The 26,124-nt window shown below is 37.0% G+C and overlaps 1 long non-coding RNA gene across 1 annotated transcript in view; it reads right to left on the reverse strand.

Annotated features, from left to right (window-relative positions):
- The window catches only part of LOC120585455 (uncharacterized), a 162,649-nt gene that overhangs the window by 135,415 nt on the left and 1,110 nt on the right, over positions 1-26,124 (reverse strand). The window lies entirely within an intron of this gene.

The raw sequence follows: 26,124 nt of genomic DNA on the forward strand, positions 1-26,124 counted from the left end.
TCTAGTGGTCCAGTTGTCCTGCTTAGCCCCTTCCTGCATTCTTGAAATTTCTTCTCAGGAATCTAGGTTCCACAATAGTCTTAACTAAGACATAGTCACTCATTTACTCAACAAACTTTCCAAGCATCTACTAGGTGCCAGGTACATAGTTGGAAACTTAGTGGGCAGAGCCAGATGATAAAACTACTAACCACACAAATAAATATATAGTTACCAGTGCCAATATAGTTACCACTATATATAATGTACAGTGAACAGTACCACAGCAGAAAAGTATGCGTGCTCTTAGAGGGGGAATTACTTTTGTCATAAATGAGATAATGTATGCAAAGCACTAAGTACAAGATTTGGCTCCTAATAGGCTCTCAGTGTATGTATATTCTATGGCCAATTCTAAATAATAGTTCTGGCACAAGGCCTTCCTGCTTGAGGCTCATATCCTGCCAAACTATTCTAATTGGCTGCTAATTTACTCCCTGCCTCGCTTTCTGCTGCCAAATTATTAGTCCCAAAATACCACTTTCACTATTCTATCTGTATCCCATGCCAAAGAATTTGGACTCTTCCTATAAGCCAGCCATGAGATTTCAGATGAGATAAATATAGGTAAGCTGAATTCTTGGTCGCTTGTCCCCACCTTACACCAAAGGAAAACAAAGATACTGCTACTGTGGGAGGAAAAAAAAGAAAGAAATAGATGTCAGGAAGGCCTTTGCAGCATTCATTATTTCTACTGAATTAATTGAGTAGTTCAGTAATCCAAGCTACTCAGATAAGCCCTGATCAATAAGGGATGGGAGCGGGGAAGGAGAAAGCAGCTCTGAGGTAAACCCTTCATTCTTCAGCCCTAGAAAGAGTACTTGGATGGTTTGGAGAAAATGTCTATGGAGGGGGTCACTTCAACAAAAAGTTCAGCCATCTGCCCCATCTTTCTCCCCAGAGCTCCGATGGACATCTGGGTATTGGAGATTTTCTCTTTGGGGAGCAATGGGAGGTTCAGCCCCACCAGGTGTTACTGTCATCTATTCTCTCCTCCTCCGTCTCCTTCTTATCCTCTTCCATCTCCTGTGCTAAAGCATTTCGTGACATTTAAGATGGCTACACAAGATAATAGTCATTGCACAGATTATGCACAAGGACTTCGCTAGTTTGCAATAGGAATTATAGCTTCAAGAAATACGGTTTATTCCCAGAAAGGATAATTAAGGCATAGAACTACATCTTATGAATCATACCATTCTGTATGAAGCAAAGTATACCTTACCAAAAAATCATTACTGTTCATAAAATCAAATCCAAGTCTGCCCCTGCAGGAGTAGTAAGTTTGATAGATACCCACTAAATGGAAACTTTGAAATGACTAAGGAATTAGAAAAATTGCTTAGAAACTAGCCATTAAATATAAACTTCCTTCACTGTCAGGTGTTTTCTCCCTCTCATTTCTAAATATAAGTTAAAAGAAATCCTTAGAGAAAGTTCAGAATATAGGGCAGAATTAAAGCAACACTACCTCTACGGTCATCTGTCAACTCAATCAATTCAATACCTGTTGGGCACCTCTCACCCTGAGTCCAGAAACCTCTAGTTTCCTCCTTATCATCAATCTGAACCCTGGCAGGGATAGAGGGGACTTGTCCATGGAATCAGAGGGCACTTGTCCATGGGATCCTAGCTGTCTGGCCTGTGTTTCCCTCCCATCATTGACCCTTATATTTTAGCATCATTTTCCCAAGAGGCCATATGGAAAGGAGCTGATTTAGAGATTTTCAAAGACATTTTCTGATTGATGATAATTTCAAAAGCCATTGTGCAATTCTTTTTTCATCCTTGAAGGCCTGGGGGCCTGACAAAATAAAGTAGAAACATTTTAGAAAAGACGAATGCTATTTAGAATAGACTAAACCCTATATCCTCAAAACTGAGGGCAGGAACCATTCATTCAACAAACACTCACTGTACCAGGAACTTGACTTGGAACTAAATATTCAAAGGTTAACACTGCACAGTATTTCCCTTAAGGATTTCATAGTCCAGTAGAAAGACAACAGATTTGCTTTTTTGATTCCCAGTATCCATTCCCCCTTCTGATTTTTGCCTTTCTCACAGAATTCAGTTGGGCGGAATTTTATATCTGACAAAACTATCAGGAATAAAGGGGAAATAAAGACATTCTCAGATGAAAGAAATCTAAAAGAATCTGTTGCTGGCAGACTTACCCTTAAATAATGGCTAAAGCAGCTTCTTTAAACAGAAAGGAAATGATAAAAGAAGGAAACTTATAGCATTAGGAAGGAAGAAAGAACAATAGAAAGAGCAGAAATATGTGCAAATATAAGACCTTTCTCCTCATGAGTCTTCTAAATTATATTTGATAATTAAAATAAACATGTTAATACTATCTAATACTCAAGACAATATTTAAAAGTGAAAAAGGTAAAGGGACCTAAATGGAAATAAGGTTTCCACACTTAAAGTGGTAAAATGCTGATACCATTAGACACTAATAATGGTATATGTATACTGAAAAAAATCAGTGCAACTGCTATAAAATGATACAAAATGACACACACAAAAACATTGTAAATTGACATTTACATATTACTTTCAAATCTTTCCTGGTTCTAAGAAACATGATGTTAATGTTTTATGTCTAATACCGGACTGGTAATTTATGAAAATTATACTAACAGCAAAACATTTGTATGTTTGACTCAAACCAGAAATTGTATTACACTATACTGAGGGTATAAATTACTAGATGACCCACTTGATATTTTTTCCCAAGATGTGTTTAAAAGGATTTTCTTTATCTTATATGTGACTTTATGATACCCAATTTTTTTGGCAACGTAGATGAAATTACTATATACATAATACACAAGGGAACATTTTCAAGAAGGTATATAAAATAAAATTTTAAAAAATATTTGGCCCTTTATTGGAATAAAATTAATCACTGAGGTTAAAGAATAAATTTCTGGCTCAGGGAGTATCATTTTAGAGAGAAGGGTCAGGCAAAGTTTTTCCTTGAAGGCAATGTTTGAGAAGATGTTAGGATAATGTACTCCAGGTAGATCCCATGCAAAGACATTGAAGCAGAAAAGAGCTTGTTTTGGTTCAAGACTTCTACCAAGTCTAAATCATTTATGTGTATTCTTTACCTCACAGTTTTTATTCCCTAAAACACACAGATTCTTTTTTCTATACGAGTTTCACTGACACTCGCTTTATGGTTAAATAGCCAAGGAATAACAAAATCAGCAAAAATGGGAAAGTTACTGAGATCCCAGTAAACTAACAGAGGTCTGAGTAAAGGGTCCTGGATTTGTCTGGTGGTGTCTCGTTTCTGTATCTTTGCAAATGACTCCACAGAGGCTCCCTCTTTTCTATCTTATCCCCCCACCACACACACACACGCACACACAATACCATTGGTCAGCCACACACACATTAATTTCACACATATAATATTGACACATACAAAGACAGAATAATAATAATACACATGCACACCTTTCCAATACCTTCTATCTGCTATCAGTATGGAAATAAGTGCATTCAGAATTCTTACAGATTTATTTCAACTAGGATATAAGTTTGCTCCCCAATGTCACATTTAGATTGTCATCAGGGAGAGGTAGGTGCTACTATCATTTGTGTGTAGAGGTCAGGGATGCTGCTAATACCCTATAATGTACAGGACAGGCTTCCCCCACACCAACGAATATTTTTCTAGTCTAAAATGTCACCTACCCTAGATTGATGACTGTAATTTCCTTCCTATGGGAATTCCAAGACCTCTGTCTCCCAACCTTGTATCTAATTCTGATTTCCCCTTAAAAAGTCACTTTAGTTATTCGCAGAACAAAAATACTGTGAGTAGTAATTCCCAAAGGATGTTCCATGTGTTATATGACAAAACTGTTCTGTGGTCAAATAAGTTTCATAAATGTTTGGCCAAATAGAGAAATATAGGTTCCTTTTAAACAGGACTTCTTTGAGCCTGACTAGGTCAATAGCAATGGCTAAGACCATAGATCAGAGTGAAATGAGCACCAAATGTTATAGCAAGGGCTTTTTAATGACTATCAAAGAAATAGATGAGAAGACTGAAGTCTAGCAATTCTGCTAATAGAGCTGGAACCAAATATCATTGTTGTTACCCATATCCATTGATTATCCTCACCTAGGCACCTAGCTGGGGAAAACTAGGGAGACACAAATAACAGTGGTACCAGGAACAGTAAATAGTTAAGCAGGAATTTAAATCCAGTATTAGTTTCCTAGGGCTGCCATGACAAAGTACCACAAACACGTTGGCTTACATATCAGAAATGTACTGTCTCACAGTTCTACAAGCTACAAGTTCAAGATAAAGATTTTGGCAGGATTGGCCCCTTCTGAGGGCTATGAGAGAAGGATCTGATCCAGGCCTCTATACTTGGCTTACATATGGCTGTTTTCTCCTTGTATTTCCTTACATGGTATTCCCTGTATGTATGCCTACCTTTTTTTTTTTAAAGTCACCGGGCATATTAGATGAAGGCCTACTCTAATAATCTCATTGTAATTTGGTCACCTGTATAAAGATCCTATCTCCAAATAGGATAACATTCTGAAGTCTGGAGGTTAGGACCCTAACATATCTTTTTTTGTGGCAAGGTCAGAGGAGGATTGAGGGGGAATGGGACACAATGCAACCCATAACATAAGGCTAGTCCAAACTCTTTGCCTGATCCAATGCTTGTAGTTTCCCAGCCTAAAATCCTTTCACCAGGGATATTAATAAGATGGACATATTTGATTTGATACCTTCTCATGTATGAGCTACTCAATATAGAAACTGTCAAAGTCCAGGCAGCAGAAGGAAGAATAGAAAAGATGCCACATGTTGAAAAACTGAGGGCTAATTATGGACATTTGTGCTATCCAAGGTAAATGAACTGAGCTATCACAAATATGTCAGCATTTAACTTCAGACTTAGTATGACAAGAGTCTAGGAAAGGGCAGTTGTTCTTCCCACTGTCAAAAACAATTCCAAAGTCTGTCAGAGCCCGGACACAAAGCTCACATCTGTGGAGAGCCCACCTGTGGTGGCTCCTGCAAACCTGTCCTATCCTCTACAACTGCTGCCATTTACTCACATTTAATGACACTGCAGATTGCACCAATTATGTGGATCCTGACCCAAAAGTTGTCAGTGCTCATGCACCCCCTTCACATTGTACTCCTCTATGTAACAGGCTGCACCCTGTTAGGAAGTTTGGGTCTCTTGGAAACTATTCAGTGGCAAGTGTGGATAGCTATAACAACTCTAAATGGTAATAACATGGTGCCAAATGTCCACACACTCTCACTCCTCCTCCCTATATTTTTTATTTTAAAAACATTTACAATGTCCCAACGTTGTGCCAGAGACACAACAACCCTGAGATAGATTCAACTTCTATTCTCGTTTTATAAATGGATAAACCAGAAGGCACTGAGCAGTTAAATTATTTGCCTAAGGTCACACAGCCAGTGAGTGGAAGAACCCACATGTGACCAGGTGACATGGCTTCAGAATTCATGTTTTAATCATTGGGCTCTGTTGTCTCAATATTGGCTTTGAGAGCCTAGGTGGGAGGTTTCTGAAGTTACAAGACAGAATTTGTTTAGACATGATTATTGAGGCAACCCCTGAGTGTCTGACCTGTAAAAGAAAAAAATCACAGGTCCAAAATGGCATCAGTCATTCTAAAAGCCCGTGAGACCAAACTTACATTTAATACCTGATATAAATTGCAGTTTCAGTGTCTCTCAGAAATGTAATCTTAATCAGTCTAGAATTTTCTGGTCAAGTACCAGTAATGTAATCTGTCATATGGGCCCTCTCTATCTATCCTTAATATTATCTCCCCCCACTCATCTTCATAGAAAGAAGAGGCAATCTGCAAGATAAAAAAAAAAAAAAACCTTCCTTTCCTCTTCTCTCAAAGAATAGGTGTCCTGGCCCCCAAATAGTCCTTTCTTCTCTTTTGTCAGTAGCTCCATATGCCTCATCCTTCTTCCTATGAAAGTCTTCCATTTTGTGTAACCCCCTCAGAGCCCCTTCTGGTTGCTAGATGGGATGCTGCTAGATCCATGAATCATTTAATAAGCCAATTAAATCTTCACATTTACTTAGTTGAATTTTGTTTTTGAACACCACTCAAGAAGCTATTTAAACATCAGTTATTTCTCATAGTCCCCTTGTGCAGGAGGATCCTTTTGAGACCAGAGAAGAGTGTTTGGGTATAAATGAAAGACAACGTCAGGGGAATGGAGAAACCTGAGCCCCCTCCTCCTCCCTGCCTCAGGCTGTAGTAGTGACTCCAGTGAACATTTCGTCTGAACCTGCCAGTGATTTCCTTCCTTGCCTTTCTGTGTTTCCTTGTGCCCATCTGCTTTCAGGATATTTGAGTTGATGCTGTAAAATTAAAGTTATTAAGTTTAGTTTTCTTCCTTCTTCCCTACTCCCATTCTACCATCTCAGCCAAAGCAATTCTCAAAAACATTTTTAAAAGATCTTAACCAAACTACTGCTAAAGCTTCTACCCTAGATGAGACCAGTAATATAACTGGAAGGTGACTGGTCTTTGTATCTAAGCCAACCACCTCCTGCCTGTATCACAGATACTATAATTCACATCTCAGGTAAGAAAATGTGAGATTATTTTTTAGATGTACGTACTCATGGATTTAAAGGTAAAATGATGTGATGACTACAATTTATGTTTAAATAATTCTAATTATTCAGTATTTGTCTTCCCTGCTGCATTATATGCTTCACAAGGAGGAGAATGTATCTGCTTTATTCTCTACTACATCCTTGGTCCATAATAGATACTCGATAGATATTTCTTGACTGATTGAGTGAATTAATATGTAGGAACCATAGAGAAAACTAATTTACTCAATCAGGTCATTCAGGGGCAGTAACCTGTGGGCCCCTGCAAGAATGTTGGTTTGGGGTGAAGGGTTGTAGTCACCAAAAGAAACAATGCTCGCTTCAAAATTTCTGAAGTACTAATCCTATAAAATAAACAGGATTTCTATAGATATTCTTAATCCATTTACATTACATTAATTCTGTCAAGTGTTTTCCTGATTTTCCACGGATTTCAGTGAAGACGAAATTCTAGTATAGATGTTATAATAAAAGGCAATGAGAACCTTTCTCTTCTCTTCTCTTCTGTAAAAGCGCAGATACATTTTCCAATTCATTTTTGCTGCACCTTCCCAAAGAAGACTGAAAGCCTGCCAAACTCGAATATTGTTAGAACTCAAGCAACTTCAAATTTAAAGGAAGCAAAGTATTTAATCATCTCTGAGATGGTAATTTTCAATAAGGATTTTTAGGGCTTAAAAAGAATAAGCCCAAATATAGCCCTAAAATGTTGAGCTACTTTTATAACTCCAGCGGTAATAAAATTGTTGCTTTGTCAAACTCTGCTGTAGCTTGACCCTTCTCAGTGGGATCTTGGTGATTAATAATTAATTGCTTTTCCTCCTGCCCTCACAGCTGGTAGGGGAAATGATATATATCACAGAGAAACACTGAACCAAGTTTTAGGGACAAGAGGAAGCGAGGATATACCTCTGTTGGGCTCTGCCTGCTTCCTGCACCATGGGATGCCGAGGAGCCTCTCCTTCATTAAGGAGGAGGCTCAGCCCTGGCACGCTGAGCAGTGTGGGTAACATGAGACTGCTGCTCCAGCTCCTGACTGACAGGGAAGCCTTCTTAGAGCCCCAGGCTTTTGTGGAGGCTTTCCTCATGTGCAGCAGAGATCTAGGGGTTGCACGTTAACAGGCCAAAGAACAGTTTTCCTTCCTTGTACCCTTTGCTGATAATAAGTTGGCTCAAGAGTTCAGGGACTCGAAATGTCTCTTATAAATCACAGAGAACCATAACTTTTTCCATGTAGTGCATCAATTATAAGTGCTCATTACAAGCTAAGATGATAGGGGTGGTGTACTAACTCAGTGCCTGTGATGGAATCCAGTCAAATGCGGAAGTGCTGAGGAAGGGAGGGAGGGATAAAGGGCAATGACCATGACTTTGCTTTAGAAACTGATTTTGGTGTCATTTGAGATAATTCGGTAACTTTCTAAAATGACAGATTGAATTGATATAATTAGGTTCCCCAGACTAGTGAAATCTCTTTCTGATAACTTTATTCTTTTGCTGTGAATACTGGCTCCTTAGGAGGACTGGTGTGGGTGGGGAGGGGAGAGAGGAATCAGACAGCCTCAAGCAGCAGATTGCCTTGAACTTAAAAAAGGCAAGGATCTAAAACCTTGAGGAACTCTTGCCAAGAGAACATCTGCAAGATACACAGGAACTTGTTGATTGTAAAATGTATTGAGGAGGATCAAAATACTCCACTCCAAAATATGCCACTTTGGCATAAGAATTATTTTGAACTGAAGGCAACTGAGAAACAGCAGACCAGGAGGAGCTCTCTGTTCCCCTCCTATCTGACTAGAAGCAGGGCATACATTTCCTTTCCATAAAGGAAATATCCATTTGTAAAGGTATCCTCCTCTTCAATACCAAGAAGAGGGGAACAACTCAACACTGGAGATGATTCCAAGGTGAGCCTGCATTAACCCTCATTTACTATTAGTTTCCCCCATATATTTCCTAGTCACCTTTCCACAATTATCCCCCTAAAAACTTCCTTTCCCTTTGTCTAGTCACGTTTCCAGCTTATCGCCCTTCGTTAAAAAAAGTGAATAAGCTCCCAGGTCTAACCACCTGTCTGGTTTTTCACTTCTTTTCTGTAAAGCCCCTGTGCTCATAAAAATATTAATATCAATAATGTTTGTATGCCTTTTCTCCTGTTAATCTGCCTTTTGTCAGTTTAATTCATAGACCTCCCCAGTCACTGAACATAAGAAGAGTAGAAGAAAAGTTTTTCCTTCCCTACAGTTTCAGTGATATAATAAATATTACTTGTCCTCTGTGCCTCTTACATTGTCTTTGATGTAGATTTTACTTAAGATTTCGTAGGAAAAACTGACAAAGGAGATATATTATATACCCTATGGGATTCAACTTAAATATGCCCCTTTTGATACTTCGGTCCTTCCAAAGTCCAGCTAACTAAGGGCATTTTCCTCTTATCCTGGGACCTCCCTCCACAATTATGAAAAACAAGTCACCAGCTTCTATCCTCCAGATCTGCATATCTCAATTCATCTAAGATTCTGCTAAACAAACAGCATCCCAGTTAACAGAATCCCCCTCCTTGGAAAGTAATTGCTCACCATTTTTATTATTTGCACAAGTCCTTCAGGTTAAAATAAGAGAAGTCATGTAGATACAGCCAAGTTTCTATACTGTATGGCTGGTGAGGAGAGGTGAGAAGCAGAGTAAAGGGATGGGAAGGAGGCAAAGTCCTTTCCAAAAGATGGGCCCAATAATCTTAATCTTGTACTTATTTCTGAGCTGTCTCAAGATTTTTAGTTTTAAACTTTCCAAAACTCCATCTCTTCAGAAAAATTGAGGAAACAAAATACACTATTTCTATGACAATAGAAAAATGTCTAAATCTATATGTTGACTTCACTAAGAACATCTTTTTGTAATGGTTCAAAATCTCATATTACTAATTTAATAGGAACTTAAATGTATAAAAATGAAAGTAACCTGTTTCAAGATGTTTAATTTGCATGGGCTACTGGTTCCCTGCTCCCAAATTGATCCTAAAATTTAAAAAAAAGAAAACATAGATTTATAGAAAAGTGACTAGTCTTTTTTTTGCATGCTTAGAATATTAATGGAAATTGAATGTGATAGGTCATATAAAACAATAATTCTAAATAATCAGTATCTTACATACTCAGTTTTCCAACTATAGTCCAATAAAAACTTAAATCGATAAAAGATAATCTCCTCTAAAATCTCATACGCTCAGAGTACTGAACTGTACATTTAAAAATGGTTAAGGCCCTTGAGCCCTTGAGTCTTTCGGGCTGCTTTTCTCTTGCTCAGGCCTGCTTCCATGTCTGGAAGTGTTCTGTTGTTTTACTTTCCCTTCTAATAAAGCTGTTTTTTCTGCTATAAAAATAAATAAATAAATAAAGATAAAAAATAAAAATGGTTAAGACGATAAATTTTGTGCTATGTCCATTTTACCACAATTAAATAAAAAACTAAATATTCTCCCTATCTCTCTAAAAAATTATATATGATAGATGGCACTGCAGGTTATTGGGGGAAAGGGTAAACTTTTAAATAAATAGTGCTAAAACAACCGCTTATAAGAAAATAATAAAACTTAATTCCTATCTCACACCAAACCAAAAAAAAAAATCAATCTAAGATAAATTCATGTGTAAAAGGCAAAACTTAAAACATTTTCAAAGAAAATATAGAATAATATATCTATGACCTCTGAGTAGAAAATATTTACTGTTGAAATGGATGGTAGTGATGGCTGCCCAACAATGTGAATGTACTCACTACCACTGAACTATACACTAAAACTGGGTAAGGTGGTAAGTTTTGTCACAATTATAAAAATTTTTTTTAAGATTTTGAATAACTTCAATACTTTTGATTATTCAAAATTGTTAGTAACACTAGAAATCAAATAGAACTTTCTTAACTTGGTAAAGGTTACATCAAAACTCTAGCAAGCATATACTTAATCAACAAAGTTATACCCAGAGTGCCACCATGAATTTAACTTGGTCTTAGAGATTATAGTTAACTCTAAAAGGAAAGAAAAAGAAATAAGAGGTATAAAGATGGGGTGGGAAGAAACAAAAATATTATTTGCAGATGATATGATTATCAATCTAGAAAATACTAGTGTATCAACTGACAGTAAATGAGTGTATTAGAACTAAATAAAGAACACAGTAAAAATGCAAAGTCATCAATAAAAATCAATAGCATTTCTCACACCAGCAATAATCAGCTAGAAAACATCATAAAAAAATAAGATCATTCAGCAGAGCAACAAAACTCTATCAAGTATTTCACTACAAGGATGCACAAGAACACTCTGTGGAAAAAAAAAACTTAAAATTCTAGTAAAGAAAATAGAAGCTTCACTGCATAAATGGAAAGTCATTTCACTATACTTGAATATGACAACTTAAAATTATAAAGACATCATTGATAGTCAAGTTCTTTTTGAGGAACTTCTTAAACTTATTTCAAGTTTATATGAAATTTTAAAAGTCAAAAAATAGATAAGCCAGCCTAAACAGATAAATAGGAGAGCTTACCAGATAGTAAGACACACTACAAAGCCATATTAATTTAAAAAAAATTCTGGTTCTAGAACAAGAAAAAAATAACATCAATGGAACAAAATACGAAAACTCAGAATCAGGACCCTAACATATAATAAAGACAAATTACTTAGCTCCTTATTTTAAAAAATAGCTAATGATGTGGAGAAAAATAAAAGTAGATTCCTACCTAATGTCATAATCAAAGACAGACTCCAAATAGATTACATGCCAACTTGTGAAATATAAAATATAAAATTAAAAGAAAACATAAGAAAATACCTTTGTGATCTAACGAAATAAATAATAACTTTAGAATTGTATTATTCAAATTATTGTTTTCAACAGGATAACATTGATAACATTGATAAATTATAAATAAGGTATTTTAGCTTCTTAAGCTGGTTAACATATAGAATATATGATAACTCTTGCAAATAAATAAGATAAACGAATAGGAAAAATGGGCAGAGGATATGAATAGGCAATCTACAAAAGAGAAAACTGAAAAGGACAATGGGCATAGAAGAGATTTCCAGTTCACTGGCAATCAGAGAAATTAAAAATAAAGAACAATGAGTTCTTACTTTAGCCTTGCAGATTGGTAACAAGGAGAAAGATAAATAATGCAAAATGTTTGTAGAAATATGCACTCCTAGTAGGAGTGCAGACTACTGCCATTCTGGAGAGCAACCTCTAATTACTTAGTTAAATTAAATATACCTATATCCTAGGACCCAGAAATTCTCAGAGAATAATAAAAACACAGGGAAAAAAATATTTATAATACAAAGTACTATTAGTCCAACAAAGGACTGATATTCAGAACATTTTTAACTTCTTATAAATTAATAACAAAAAGACAAAAAAATATAAAAAAGCAAAAGACTTGAATGAAAGTAGAGAAATACAGTGTACACAAATGATCAATAAGCCATGAAAATGTTCTCAATCTCTTTAGTTACTAGGGAAATGCAAATTAAAACTACGATGAGTTACCATTTCATATCCACTAGAATGGCTAAAATTAAAATGGCAGTGGCAAATATTGACAAAGATATGGAACAACTGAAATACCCTATATTGCTGGTAGAATTGTAAACAATACAAATATTTTTGAAATCAGTTGTCTGTCAGTTTCTTATAAAGTTAAACATACACCTACCCTATGACACAGAAATTCCACTTCTAGGCATTTACTCAAAAACTTTGAAACATATATCAACAAAAAGACTAGTACAAGAATGTTTACAGCAATGTTATTAATAATAAGCAAAAAATGGGAAATAATACAAATACCGATCAATAGAAGAGTGGATACTACTCAGAAGATAGAATACTACTTAGCAATTTAAAGGAAAGGACTCTTGATACACACAGCAACTGAACAAATTTCAAAAATATGTTGAGCAAAAGAAGCCAAACACACAGAAATACATACTAAATAATTCCATGTACATGAAGTTCAAACACAGGCAAAATAATTTATGGTGATGGAAATCATAACAAGGTTTGGGAGTTGACTTCCTGGGTGAGTAAAGGAACTTTCTAGGTGATGAAAATATTCTTTATTTTGATCGGGATGACAGTTATATAAGTGTATGCATTTGTCAAAAGTCATTGAATTATATACTTAAGATGTGTACATGTCACTATTTGTAAAAATCACCTCAATAAAAAATATTGGGGTGATTTCGCCAAGAGGAGGATGAAGAGATATGGCCGGGGAAAAAAATACAATGATGAAGAGAATCAAAGTAAACACAAAAATCATATATCTTACTGATGGAAGCAATGCTCCCTAAGATTAACTGAAACTAAACTTTTCTATTTCATTTAGCTCCATGAATCCTATAGGATGAAATTTGACCACAATTAATTTTTTGAAACACCTACAGGTGTTCAATGATTCTATTTCTTTCTTGTGTGTATAGGATTCTTAAATTTTTCTTAAATATCTAGGACCAAAATGAAACCTGAAAATAGCTTTTTGTTATTCTCGTTGTTTATGAAGAACTAACATGATACTTTTAAATTTTAAATTAAAATTCACCCAGCAGCCTTGTTACAACCTCCTACGCATATCCTGATATAGCCACAACATTGCCTGGGGAAAGCAACAATGTCCTGTTCATTTATTTTGAGCTCATCCTTCATTCAGGTAATTGTAGGAAAAATTCAGTAAGCATGAGGCAAAGAACTTTAATAAGGCTATGAATTCTCAGGTCCCTTTTAAGTTAGCCTGTGTTGCCTGTATTTTGCATTCTTATATTTTAAGTCTTTTTCTATTTCCTCTCTATTAAATTCTACATTCACCTTTATAAAACTCATCCTCTCATATATTACAATCAGATTTGCCAATGGTATAAGGCTTTTCCTCAAAGTCTCTCCCAAATCTGTCTTTAGTCACTGGTAAATCTAACAAATGCTTTAGCTTAAATGGTCCATGTTTAGTTTTGGACAAAAAGGGTAAAACATTATGTTCCAGCATAAGGAAAACTAACTCATATCTCCTTTTTAAAAAAAAAAAAAATCTAATTTCACTTGCTAGGCTTAAAAACTCAGCATAAATTTCCCACATTTGACAAAATTAGTGGCAACTTTTTAAAATAAAAAATTGCACACAGAATGAAACTCATTTCAAAATTCCCAAAGTTCAAGATTCTCTAAAAAGCACTATTATGTTGGGTAGGGAAAAACCTTTGCTTTTCAAAAAATGGGGGGGAAGCATCGTTAGACGTACCGAAATAATCTAAGCATTTGCTACTTGAGCTATAGCCCTAATCAAATTATTTTAAGTTATCAACTTCCTCATCAGAAATATGTTAAGAGCAATTCTAATTTTTAAAAATATCTGGAATACTTTAAAACTATACTTTTTTAAAAAAAGCAATTTCTAGAAAACCAAGAAAAATTGCCACTAATTAGATGTTTAATGTTTAGCATATTAACTGTAGTTCAAAAGTTTAACATAATAAAGCTCTATTTTGCGTATGCTTTATGGAACAACCCTCTCTAATCAATATACCCTTATCTCCATGTTTAATAATAGCCAGAATTTATGTAATATTTTATATTTTATAAAGTATTTTTAAATGTATAACCTTACTCGATCACTCCAGGTGCTCTAATCTGGACCACAATTTTTCCATATTCAATTACTGTAGAGGATTCAAATTTAGTATTACCATTGTTTTTATGATATTTTTATGACCCCAGGTACAACATTGTCCCTACTGGATTTAAAACTATTTACAGCAATCTGTCTACAACATCACTTTCAAGAATGTTTGGCTGTAAAAAATAACTGCCTTCGAATGGTTTGCTTTTTAAATTCTAGAGTCCTGCTGATTTTAATTCGCTTGATCAAAATACTGTTAATGCACTTTAGTCTGAATTTCCTGGGTTCTACTTTTTACAATCATTGCTATAAGGGAGCTAATTATTAGTTCTTCAGGAAACTGTAGTGAAAGAACATGCCAGAACAGGTATTGCACAACGTGTATATGGATTCCTTAAAAGCATGGTCACCAGGTTTTCATACTTTAAACCCACATCACTTCATTCCAAGATTCAAAGTTGAATAATTTTTAATTCCCCTTCAAAGCAGTTACAGAAGATGCTACGGTTGAGTTGCTCTCCTGGCCTCCTCCCCTTGATGGTTGAGAGGGTGATTAATAGTTTTTGGGCACAGAGATGATTTTATCCAGGGATATGGCAGCAGTTCCATTTGCTTTCTCATCCTTAATCTTCAGTTCTCTCTTACTGCTATGCTAAACTTCTTTAGCACAGTATGCTGGAAGTGAGCCATGGAGCCACTGAATTTTTTGCCTTTGCTCCAAGCACACCGGGCAGTCTAGCAGCAGACAGCATCACAGCACTCCAAAATGGATAGTTCAGACATTAGCCTATTACGGTGTGTATCCACTGTAAAAATGACTGGAAAAGACCATGGTCTCAATTTATCCTTGATCTTTTCTGACCTCCTTATAATCCCCTTGACTTCATACATTTTTGTTCTCTTTGTGCCAGATAACACAAGTACACAGCCCAGAGTGCTAATTATTCCAGTGTACATGAGCTAAGGGATTAGAAGTGTTTTCTTAAGACCTTCAGATAGTCATCGTAAGTAAAACAAACCTTACCCTCTTTATTTCATCTAGCTATTCAACCTCCATAACACCCAGGTGACGTCAGCCCTCCCCCAAACTGGAGAGGCAAGAGGACTCCTAGAAGTCATCCAACTGGTTCAGATCAGAGGCCCTGAAGTCTCGTTCACTTACTTCACTCACTCACTCTCACTCACTGACTCACTCACTCATTCAATATATATTTATTAAATAGCTACAAAGCATTCTGCTAAGTACTGTGAGAAAGTAAAGGTGATTCAGATCCATAGGGGTTTACCATCTATCCGTAGAGATCAAACATCTACATACATAACTACTATAATGCTAAGAGATAGTGACACAATCCATCAAGAAAAATAGCCTCCGTACGAGAGGTAAAGACAAAGAGCTGTTGAGTGCTAGCTGATAGGGTCCAAAAACGTTCCATAGAGAAGGTGACATGTGAGTATAAAAAAGGTTTGAACTTTGGATGAAGAGGGAAGGACATTTAAGCCCAGCTGCAAGCCTGAGCAAAGGTGCAGCAGTGGGACAAAGCAATGGAGCATGCAGCGTCTTCCAGTTCAATACAGTGCAAAGAATCCCAGACATGGTAACAAAGCTATGGGTAAAGCCTCAGCTTTCTAGCTTTTAGTCCTATAACCTTAGTCACTTAACCTCTCTGAGCTTCAATTTTCTTCTGTGAAGTAGGAAACGTAATTATCATTTAAACTTGCATGCTGTTGTGCAAATAAAATAGGATAATGAAGTTAAAGTGCACGATTAAAATTAAACTCACATCCCCTTTTCTCAAGACTCTTCTCCCCATTTGCCCTGCATTTCTGCCTCCTGATTTCTCCCTACAGTTTTCCTCACCTTGACTGCAATATCCCATTCTCTCTCAACAGAAAAATAATAACAAGAATCTCATTAAATAGTCATTGCTGCTTCTTCCAGGCTGAGTGTAGGTGGTACTGTTTCCCCTTTGAAGAAGACTCCAGATTGACACTCTTCCTGAAACTATCCACAGAATTTAAACCCAGTGAGAAACGAAAGCCTTCCAAATTCATTGGAGCACACTGGAATTGGTATTTTTGGCTCTTTTTCCAGTGCCATTTCACTGTGTTAGATATGTAGTGAGATGACCCAATTATGAGTCAAAGTGAAGGACACATACAGTTCCTCAAACTTTCTTCTGATAATCACATCAGGATTTCCTTGAACCTTGAGTTATAAATTATAAGCAATACATCTGTATGATGAAACTCCTTCTAATACAAGCCTATAATCATAGCAGAGCTGAAAAATATAAACATTCATGCACATTACAATAGTTATATTGTTGACCTTGATCATATAAAACTATGTATCAATAAAGGAGTGCCTTCCTCTTGATCCTGACTCAAAAGCTAGATATAGCAAAAGGAAACTCCAAGGGGCAAGGTTTATACTTTTCATCTCTGTATTACCAATGATTGATACAGTGTCTGGCATAGATGCTCAATAAATACTCAAACGAATGAATGAGTGAAAACTACATCCTAATCCTGCCTTTAGTCTTAAATTCCATCACAAACTGCATGTTCTATTGGGACCTTAAACTCAACAGGTTATAAACCAAACTCATCATCTTCTCCCTCAAAAAAGTCCTCTTTTCATGAATTTCTATCTCTATTAATGATACCGCCATTCTCTGAATCACCCAAACTCAAATCTGCATTGGTTCCTTATCTCATACTCGTTCCATTTTTATCAGTTATCAATTTTGTTGACTGTTTCTTTAAGATAATCCTCACATCTTTTCTTTCATCTCCACTGTCTACCACCTAAGAACATGGGCCAATTTATCTTCCTATAACTATCATCATTTTGATCCTGGAGGGTAGAGGATGTTTCCTTTGTCAGATAAACTGTCTAAACATTTTAACTGGGCACTACAGATCCCCCAGGATCACATCCAGACTCATCTTTCTAGCCCTAACTTGTACAGGCCCATCACATGTCCCAATTCAACAGGCTCACTACTCGTTATTCTCTTCAGACACTATTACTCCTTTTCTCTAGCCTGGAGAGTCTTACGTATCCTTAATATCCAACTCAAACAGTTCCTCAACCATCAGTCTTCAGTGACCTCCTTGGCCAGAATAAGTATTCCCTCCACAACTTACCAGACCATTTAGTTCAAACTTACCACATATGGCTTTATATTTTAGAAGTTTGTTTAATCATCCTCACTAGTTCATAAACTCACCTACTTTTTCAAAAATATGTATGGAAGACCTATTATGCTCAAGGAGCAGGAATGGGTGTTGAGAAGTCAACAATGAAGAAGAGAGTGGTGGTCTCTGCCCTGATGAATCTTCCTTTGCAGCAGAAGAAACAGGAAGCCATTTGCATCTTTCTTTTTCATTACCTCCACGCCCAGCAGAGTGTGAACATTGTAATTAAGAACTCACTAAATAGGTTTTGGATGCATGAACTCAATTCACTTAAAAATAGCTACTGTTTCCTAATGTTCACTGCTTGTTCAGCCTCTCACCCAAGGATAAAGCCAAAAAATTTTTTTAATTGATGAGCTCAAACACAGAGTTGATGAGAACTACTACGGTTCGTGCTTTCTTCACAGGACACTTTATCTGAGAATGTTTGACAATCTTACTCGTACATAATCCAGTTGTCATTTATTGAGGGCCTATTATGTACTGTGCCAGGTACACTATATGATCTCTTATATTATTCTGAGATAGATGCTTGCTATGTTTCAGCCACTGTTCTATGCATTGCATATTCATTCGTTCAATAAAATATTTATTTAGTATCCATTATGTGTCAGGCATTGTGTTACCCAATAGATCAGTGAGCACAATAGACGAAACCTCTGGTTTCATGCAGCTTACTTAGGGAAAGGTGAATACTTATGAAGACAAACAAGGAAACTAAAGTAAGTGAGTTCATGAAAGGTATCTAAACAGAAAATAAAGCAGGCAATGGTGATACGAAGTTCTCATTAATCCTCATAGCAACTATATGCAGGAGAGACTATTATTATCTTCTTTTCACAACTAAAATAATTGGAAAGAAAGAAGTCAAGCAACTTGTCCAAGTTTTATGGAGCTAAAGTAACCGAGCAGTAGATGCACCAAAGGGGCCTGCAGAGGCTTTAGAGGCTCCGCTCCATATAATCTCTATCAGCACCCTATCCCAGGCTTTGAAATGAGTAATCAGTGTTTTATCCAACTTATGTAAAGAGCCTTGGAGAGCAGCAGCCTCAAAGCCCCAACACCTACCAAACCTTCACAAAGTAACCATATGATCACCCCAGCCACTGCTCTATGGAAGTTCTGACAAAAAGAGACAGAGAATTATCACTCACCCTAAAATTAGCCCTGGGAGACAGGCATTATCCCTATAGGAACATCAAGGCTTTACAGATGAGCAAGCTCAGAGAAGTTAAGTCACATGCCCAATGTCATACAGGTAACAATGGCTGAGGCAGGATTTCAATCTACATCACTCCAGTTCCTAAAGCTAACGGAGGCTGTCCCAGTGTGGGCTACAGCTCCAAACTTCAAGGTGCCTTCTCAGGGTCACATCTTCTGAGGACAGATGCATTGTAAGGGCCCAGGGCATAGCTGCCTGTCTCCAGGAAGGTCTCTTGAGAGAAAGCAATAGGTGTGTGTTAAAAGAAGGTACTTATAAAATCATTTCTGAGGAAAAAAATAAAAGGACTCTTCATAAAGAAAAAAAAAAAAGCCTCAAGGCAGCAGTGTAAAAAGGTTGGCAGAAAGGAGAGGTGGTTTTGAGTCTTAAGTACTTTTCCACTCCCTGAACTATTTATTGGGCTTCCCACCCCTTCCGCCTTGTGATTAATCGAGCTTCAAGAGCTGTTCAGTACCCAGGTCATTTTGCTTTAGGAAGCTTTGATTTGAAAAATGAGAGAAGTAGTTTCAGTGCTGTCATCAATGGGAAATTAGGGGATAAAAAGAAATCTATTTAAATGGTTTTAAAATATTCACATGAAGAATCAAAGGGTCTCAGGTACGCTCCTCTCCTCTGTCCCCCTTGCCCAGATAACCTGTTGCCTCAGAATAATGGACACAGACTGTGCCAATGTCAGCAGATGCTGAAGATAGTCACAGGGTTGGCCTGAGCTCTTGTCCCTCAGGAACTTGGGTCTTTAGGGATGTGATTCAACAAAGGGTCTTTGACATGGCTTCTCTCAAGCAGAATGCAGGACAAGGTAGCTGGAGAGCTACAGGCATAAGGAAATTACAGCCTAATTAAAAAGAAGCCTTTAAAATTACTTCTATGTAACTGATTGTTTCCCCTTCTTTTTAGCATCCAAGAAGGTCAGAACCAAATCTGAGGCTTAAACACAGCACTGTAGAGGCCCCTGTAATCTGCAGATTTGTGGTCTTTTGTTCCTTGGAAAGGCAGGATGGGATAGTAATTAAAGATATGATTTCCAATATCAAACTGGTTTCAAATAATGACTCTACTGCTCACTACCTGAATGACTTTGGGCATCATATTTGTTTAATCTCCCTGAGCCGTAGTTCCCTATACCATGGAATGAAGATAACATCATCTACCTCAAAGGACTCTTTTAAGGATTAAATGAAATAAACTATGCAAATTCCTTCGTATGTAGAAAGAACTCAATAAAAATCAGCTATAATTACTGAAAGAAAAAAGGAGCCTTTAAAAGCGGGGTATAAATTGATATAACCTCTTTGAATGCATTTTGTCAAGCGCATCAACATTTAAAATGTGGATTCCCTTTGACCTAGCGATTCCACTTTCAGGACACTTATTAGAACAAGTATACAGGGGTATGTGCAAGAATGTTTGCAGACATGTTTTGTAATTTGAAAAACAGTAAAGTAAACATGAATCCACAGAGGAATGGTTAAATGAATTATAATTCATCTACACAAAGGTATATATTATACGGTAACTAAAAAGGATAAGATGTATGTGTTTCAACAAGGAAAAGGGTCCACAATATATTATTCTGTGCAAAAAAGTAAGATGCAAGGCAATGTATATGGTATGAACTCATGTACATAAACATACAGATGTGTGTTTACATTTGAAACGAAAAGACCAAAATGATCCACACCAAATGCTAGCAGTCGTTAGCTCTGAGGATTAGGATGGGCTGGGGCTTGAGGAAAGCAGCTTGTCACTCTTTACTGCATGTAGTTCTCATTAGCTGAATTTTGACAAGAAAATGATACTTCATATTTTCAAAAAGATTAGTAGGCTTAATACTTTTGAGCTTAGCACTCTTAAAAAGAGGAAAAATTAAGCAAATCAAATACAGACACACCAGCAAATGGAGCTTTAACCATATAATTATGTGGTTCATTTCAGCCACTTCAACTGAATAAAATTCAATTGAATGAAATATGAAATTTTTACTTTGGGATTTGCAGTCACATTTGATCTCAAACCATTAAACTTAATAAATGTATACTTTGTTTTCAACTTTAACAACACAACCTTAGTTTTCTTTTCTTTTCTGATCCATGAGTTCCTTTCGCAAGCCTGCATACTTACCTGATAGGTACGTTACAATGTACTTAAAACTAACATGTCTAAAACCAAATCTATCATCTTCCCCAGATATCCTGCTTTTTCTAAGGATATTCTCTTCCTCCCACCACCCAGGCTTGAAACTCTAACACTTGTTGAGTGGTCCTCTGTCTTATTCCCTCAGCAAATTGATGGTCAAGCACTTCTTGTTTATATCCATGGTATCTCTGACATCACTTCATTCTTTGCTATTCCAAAGACCAGTCTCTAAAGGCAGGCCTCCCACTTCAATGTCACCTTGTATCTTTATTACTATATCCAGAATATTGTATAATCTTTCCAACGTCACCCCCTCAACTACGACCCCTAATAGACCATAAACTCCTCAAAAGAAGGATTCATGTTCTAGTCATCCCAGCACCCAGTATCCTGACTAGGACACAGTGAGTGTTAGATTAATATTTTTTAAGTGAACAAATAGATGGAAAGAAGTAATTGGTCATTATTTCTAGCAGATTCTCCTTTTTCCCATCTCTTCATCCCCACCCATTTTCTTCAATAGTTCTCCCCAGTTGATAATTCAATGTATCATCATCATTGGTAATTTGCCACTTCTTAGACGAGAGCATAATCCTTTCAAATTCAGTCATGAATAGAATTTAAAGGGCATTATTTGATATATTCAGTGCTTTTCAAAGAAAATTTGAAAAAAAATCAAAGCTATAGAAACTGAAAAAACTCCAACAAGCCTTAAAATTCCATTGAGACTCTTATGAAACAGTAGAAATGAGCATTTATGAATCATAAGAGGGTAAAAGATCAATGCCCTTAATTATCAATCCTTAAATATTATTTTATGAGGGGAGTGCATACATATCAGAATCATGTAATTTACAAATCACTTCTAAATAGCTCTCTGACTAAAATGTTCAGCTTATTAGGAGTTGTTAGTATTCTATTACTCAGAGGTCATTAGCACATTCTACTAGCAGTATAGATCACATAATATCAAGAGAGACAAGGGGAGAACATGAAGTATCCCAATTATGATTTCTTTTTCAAAGGGCTGTCGTGACCTTCTTCCCAGAGTGTGAATTGTGTCTTACAAAGTCTGAAAATGCTACAACCCTTCTCCATTAAATGGGATACCATCGGGGGTGGAAAAATTTATTTAAATAGAATAATAGCTAACATTTATTATATGTGCTTACTATGGGCAAAGTACAGTTCTAAGGGCTTTACAATAATTCACTAAATCCTCACAAAAACTTTATAAGATAGGTAATATTATTATCCCCATTTTCCCCATTGAGACTTTAAGTAACATGTCCAAGGTTACATAGCTTCTAAAAAGGGAGCCAGGTGTGGCAGACATGAAAATGTGTCACCCAAAACTCTTTCAAGGAAGAACTTGTTCAGCTTCTGTGAGTGCTATCAGCAACAGCCTCAAGCTGTCAGCTCATTCAGAGTCTTCCTGGGCTGTATAGAGCACCTCACCCAGAACACATCCTTCTCAGAGCAGCCCAAACCCAATGGCTGATTATCATTGAGCTTTAACGTCTAGCCTTTTGAGATCTCTGAGACAGGTGTAATGGGTCACACACATAGCAGGGCTCCCCACAGGGTGGGCTAAGGTTTTGCTGGACCTACATTGTTGCTCTCCTCCTCCCTCTGGCCAAGCCTGCTTCCTCCCTCTCTTATCCACAGGAGTCAATCCTTATAAATACCATGCACACCAAATTCCATCCAAAAACCCTAGCCTGTAACACCAAGATTAGAGCCAAGTCATCTGACTCCACAGCCTTCTATCTTAACTCTCTACTGTCTTCTCAGACAAAAAGAAACCTGAAAATCATTCTATAGCCTCATTTAGCTATTCATTTCTGCCTCTCCTTATACCAAACATTGTTAGAACTGATAAGCATAAGCAACACTGTGCCATGTTTTGGTTTAAATTCTGGAAAAAGAAAAAGAAAACAGATCTCGGCTAATACCTACCCCAATATCAGGCCCCAAAATACAGTAGTCTGTATTTTGAATACCCTGAGATATACCTATTTGTTATTCTTAATTCTATAACCAACTCACTGACTCATATGCTTCTCTCTCTTCTGTTCATCTTACACTACTCACCGCTTAAAATGTAGGCTAAATGTAGGCACACTGACAAATTTTAAGGTTTCCATTCACTTTAAATGGCTGATTACACACTTAACGTCCTTTCTTAAGTAATCTGAAACTTTTAACTTTTCTGTGGGAAAATGCTTGCTCACAAAGGAAACAACAGAGGATATCCCCACCACCACCACATCTCTCTCTCCCCCACGATCCCCCGCCTTTCTTGTAATACATTAATAGTACTACTTAGAAATGAAAGCTAAAACAGTAAGTGGAGACTCTGAAGTTCCCACAGTTTTACCAATGTCACAGACTCCCAGATGGAGCACCAACATGGCCTCCCAAATTCTAATGAAACTGTCAGCTGGGCACTGATTCATGTTTAAGGCACTAACAATTCAAGTGGGGAAACAACTGTTGATACTGCTTGTATTGTGATGGTTTACCAGAAGAGTCTGAATAAGCCACTTCTTATTTCTGTCCCCTCACTGACAGGAGCCCACAGCTGGTTTTGTTCACCATTAGGGAAGAATGAGTCCATGTCCACAGAGGTTCTTTGATGAGAAACAGGCCAATACTTCATGTCTTTATCTCAAGGGTCAAGAATCAAATATTAGCACTACAGATAATGCGCCAGATATAGAACGTGGATAACACACGGGTTCTGATTTTGTTAGAATTTTATCATTGATTTTAGGAAATGTTCTGGTGAAGGAAAGGGGAATTTGATATTCAACTTAAGAATTATACAGAATCATACCTGTGCTGAGATGGTCAAAGCCATGCTGAAACCATGAGATTAAGATAAATCAACAAAAAATGTGAAAATAATAATCTCTTTAAGTAGCAGATGACACAGGGACATTTCTTGTTCTTCCAAACTCATTGTGCATTTTGGGCTTTTCCTTCCTTGTTTTGGCTCTTCCTGTGTTTACCATGGGGATGTTCAAGAACAAAATTCAACTGAATAAATTTTAAATATCTTATTGGCATTATTGGGTGATTCGTGAACTAGGCAGCAACCAATCAGCAGATAGAAAGGAGCTCTAGAGGGCTGTACAAGGCAAGAGATTTCATAGGCAGAAGGAAGCAGGAACAAGAAAGTTATACTGAGCATTTGCTGATCGGTTTTGCAGGGTTACTTTCCTTATATGGAGCAAAGGGAAGTTTTAGAGCCCAGATAGGTAACTTGTGCTGAGCAGACAAGCACTGAACGGTTGACCTAGGCCCGCCTTTTCTGGGAGCATAGAAACTAGTCAATTTTTGGTTTACTGACATGGGGCTTAGTGTGAGTGATTCCATCTTGGACCCAATCTGGTTATTTTAACAGGGAGTTAAATGAAGCCCGGGTTGTGGGAGCAAAAGTAAACAGAACAAGTAGAAACCATCCCACCCCTACCTGGCTTTTCCACTAGGTGATTATCTGATTTCCTAATTCCACTTGTCCTCTTTTGCCACTCCTAGGCACTTCTTTTCCCTAGCAGGCTGGTTTATGTGTGTGTGTGTGTGTGTGTGTGTGTGTGTGTGTGTGTTTGTTTTTTAGTATTTCATTGAACACCCCAGGGATTCACTCCTGAAGGGAAACATCTTGGACCAACACTGGATAAACTCTCAGTCGGGTGTCCAGGATCTCTTCTGACCTCAACTAAACCCCTGTGGTTAAAGGTTCCAAAGCTAGAGCATGCTCCCTAGTGTCTGCAGTCTGAGGAATACAATGATAACACCCTCAGACCTTCCTGGAAGGAGGGAACTCTTCTCAGCTCTGGAAATGGCTTGCACAAGAAAAACACTCTCTCCTATGGAACACTGAGGAGGTCAGGCCAGATCTCTAAACTTGATTGCAGTCACCTAATAGCCAGGGATAGTTTAAGCCCAAGTCCTTCCATGCCAATTATGGTGTTTTCTTCTATCACACCTGACTTGGGTTGCATCAAGAAAGTAATTTTATTCATTCGTGCCCACACATTCACTAAACGGAAGCCCAGAATTAATTATGACTGGCTCAACAAAAGGGAATGACTCTGGTTCTGTTATACATGTAATGAGTAGAGAAAACGCACTGAAATAAAAAATATGGCTGACATGTATAGTGTTTATGCTAGCAGTAGAAAAAGGACTAATGATGTCCTATGAATTCTACATCCCTAAGGGTAGTTTTTGAGCTCAGCAAGGCAAGGCCTAATAAACAATAATAATAGTAATAAAAATAATAGCTAATATGTATTCAGCACATATTATTCAGTGAGGCATTGCTTTTAACACTTTATATGAAGTAGTTTATTCAATCCTCATTACAACCCTAGAAGGTAGGTTCTATTATTAACCTTATTTTATACATGAGGAAACTGAGGTTTAACAGTAGGTAAATAAGTTGCTCAGAGTCCAATAAGTAGTAAGACATAAACCCCATATTAAAAATTAGCCTGTCTGACTCAAGAGCCTGTACTCTTCACTCCACAATGTGTAACCTTGAGGAAGTCCCTCAACCTCCCAGTTTCCTTTTTCTCCTCTGAAAATTGAGGGACTGGTAGACTTCCAGTTAAACATGAAGGTTTGTCATTTATCTTTGGTCCCTCCCCAAACCTATAAATATTTAAAAAAAAAAAAAAGAACTAAAATGGTATCCAACCAGTAAGAAAGAGAGAATGGGAGAGAAGATAACAGCAGATGAGAGATTTCAACATATTTCTGGAAGATGAAATCAAGTGAAAAGTAACTGTCATAAAATAGAGTACAGTGTTCCAACTTTACAGCCTGCAGAAAGGGATTATGGCCAGAAAAGAGCCATGTGCCATGCACAGCCCCTGAGAAATTCAGCACTTGAAAGCAAGAGTGGGAGTGAGGCTAAAAACAGGTTGCCACCTTAAATACCTCTATGGATTGGTTGATCACCAGCCTCCTTCACTACACAGCCACTGTACAGCGAGATCAGTGACTATTTTTCCCCTGAAGAAAACAGTATTATTTTCCAAAGAAATTAAGCCAGAGAAGATCTAATCTTGAGTACACCAGACATAATGGTATGACAGAGAAAAACAGGGTGAGAGGGAAGGCAGATAATCAAAGTCCCATTCCCCACCCCACTCCTAGAAT

Source organism: Pteropus medius, unplaced genomic scaffold, assembly GCF_902729225.1.
Source record: "Pteropus medius unplaced genomic scaffold, Ma_sr-lr_union100, whole genome shotgun sequence".
Taxonomy (NCBI): domain Eukaryota; kingdom Metazoa; phylum Chordata; class Mammalia; order Chiroptera; family Pteropodidae; genus Pteropus; species Pteropus medius.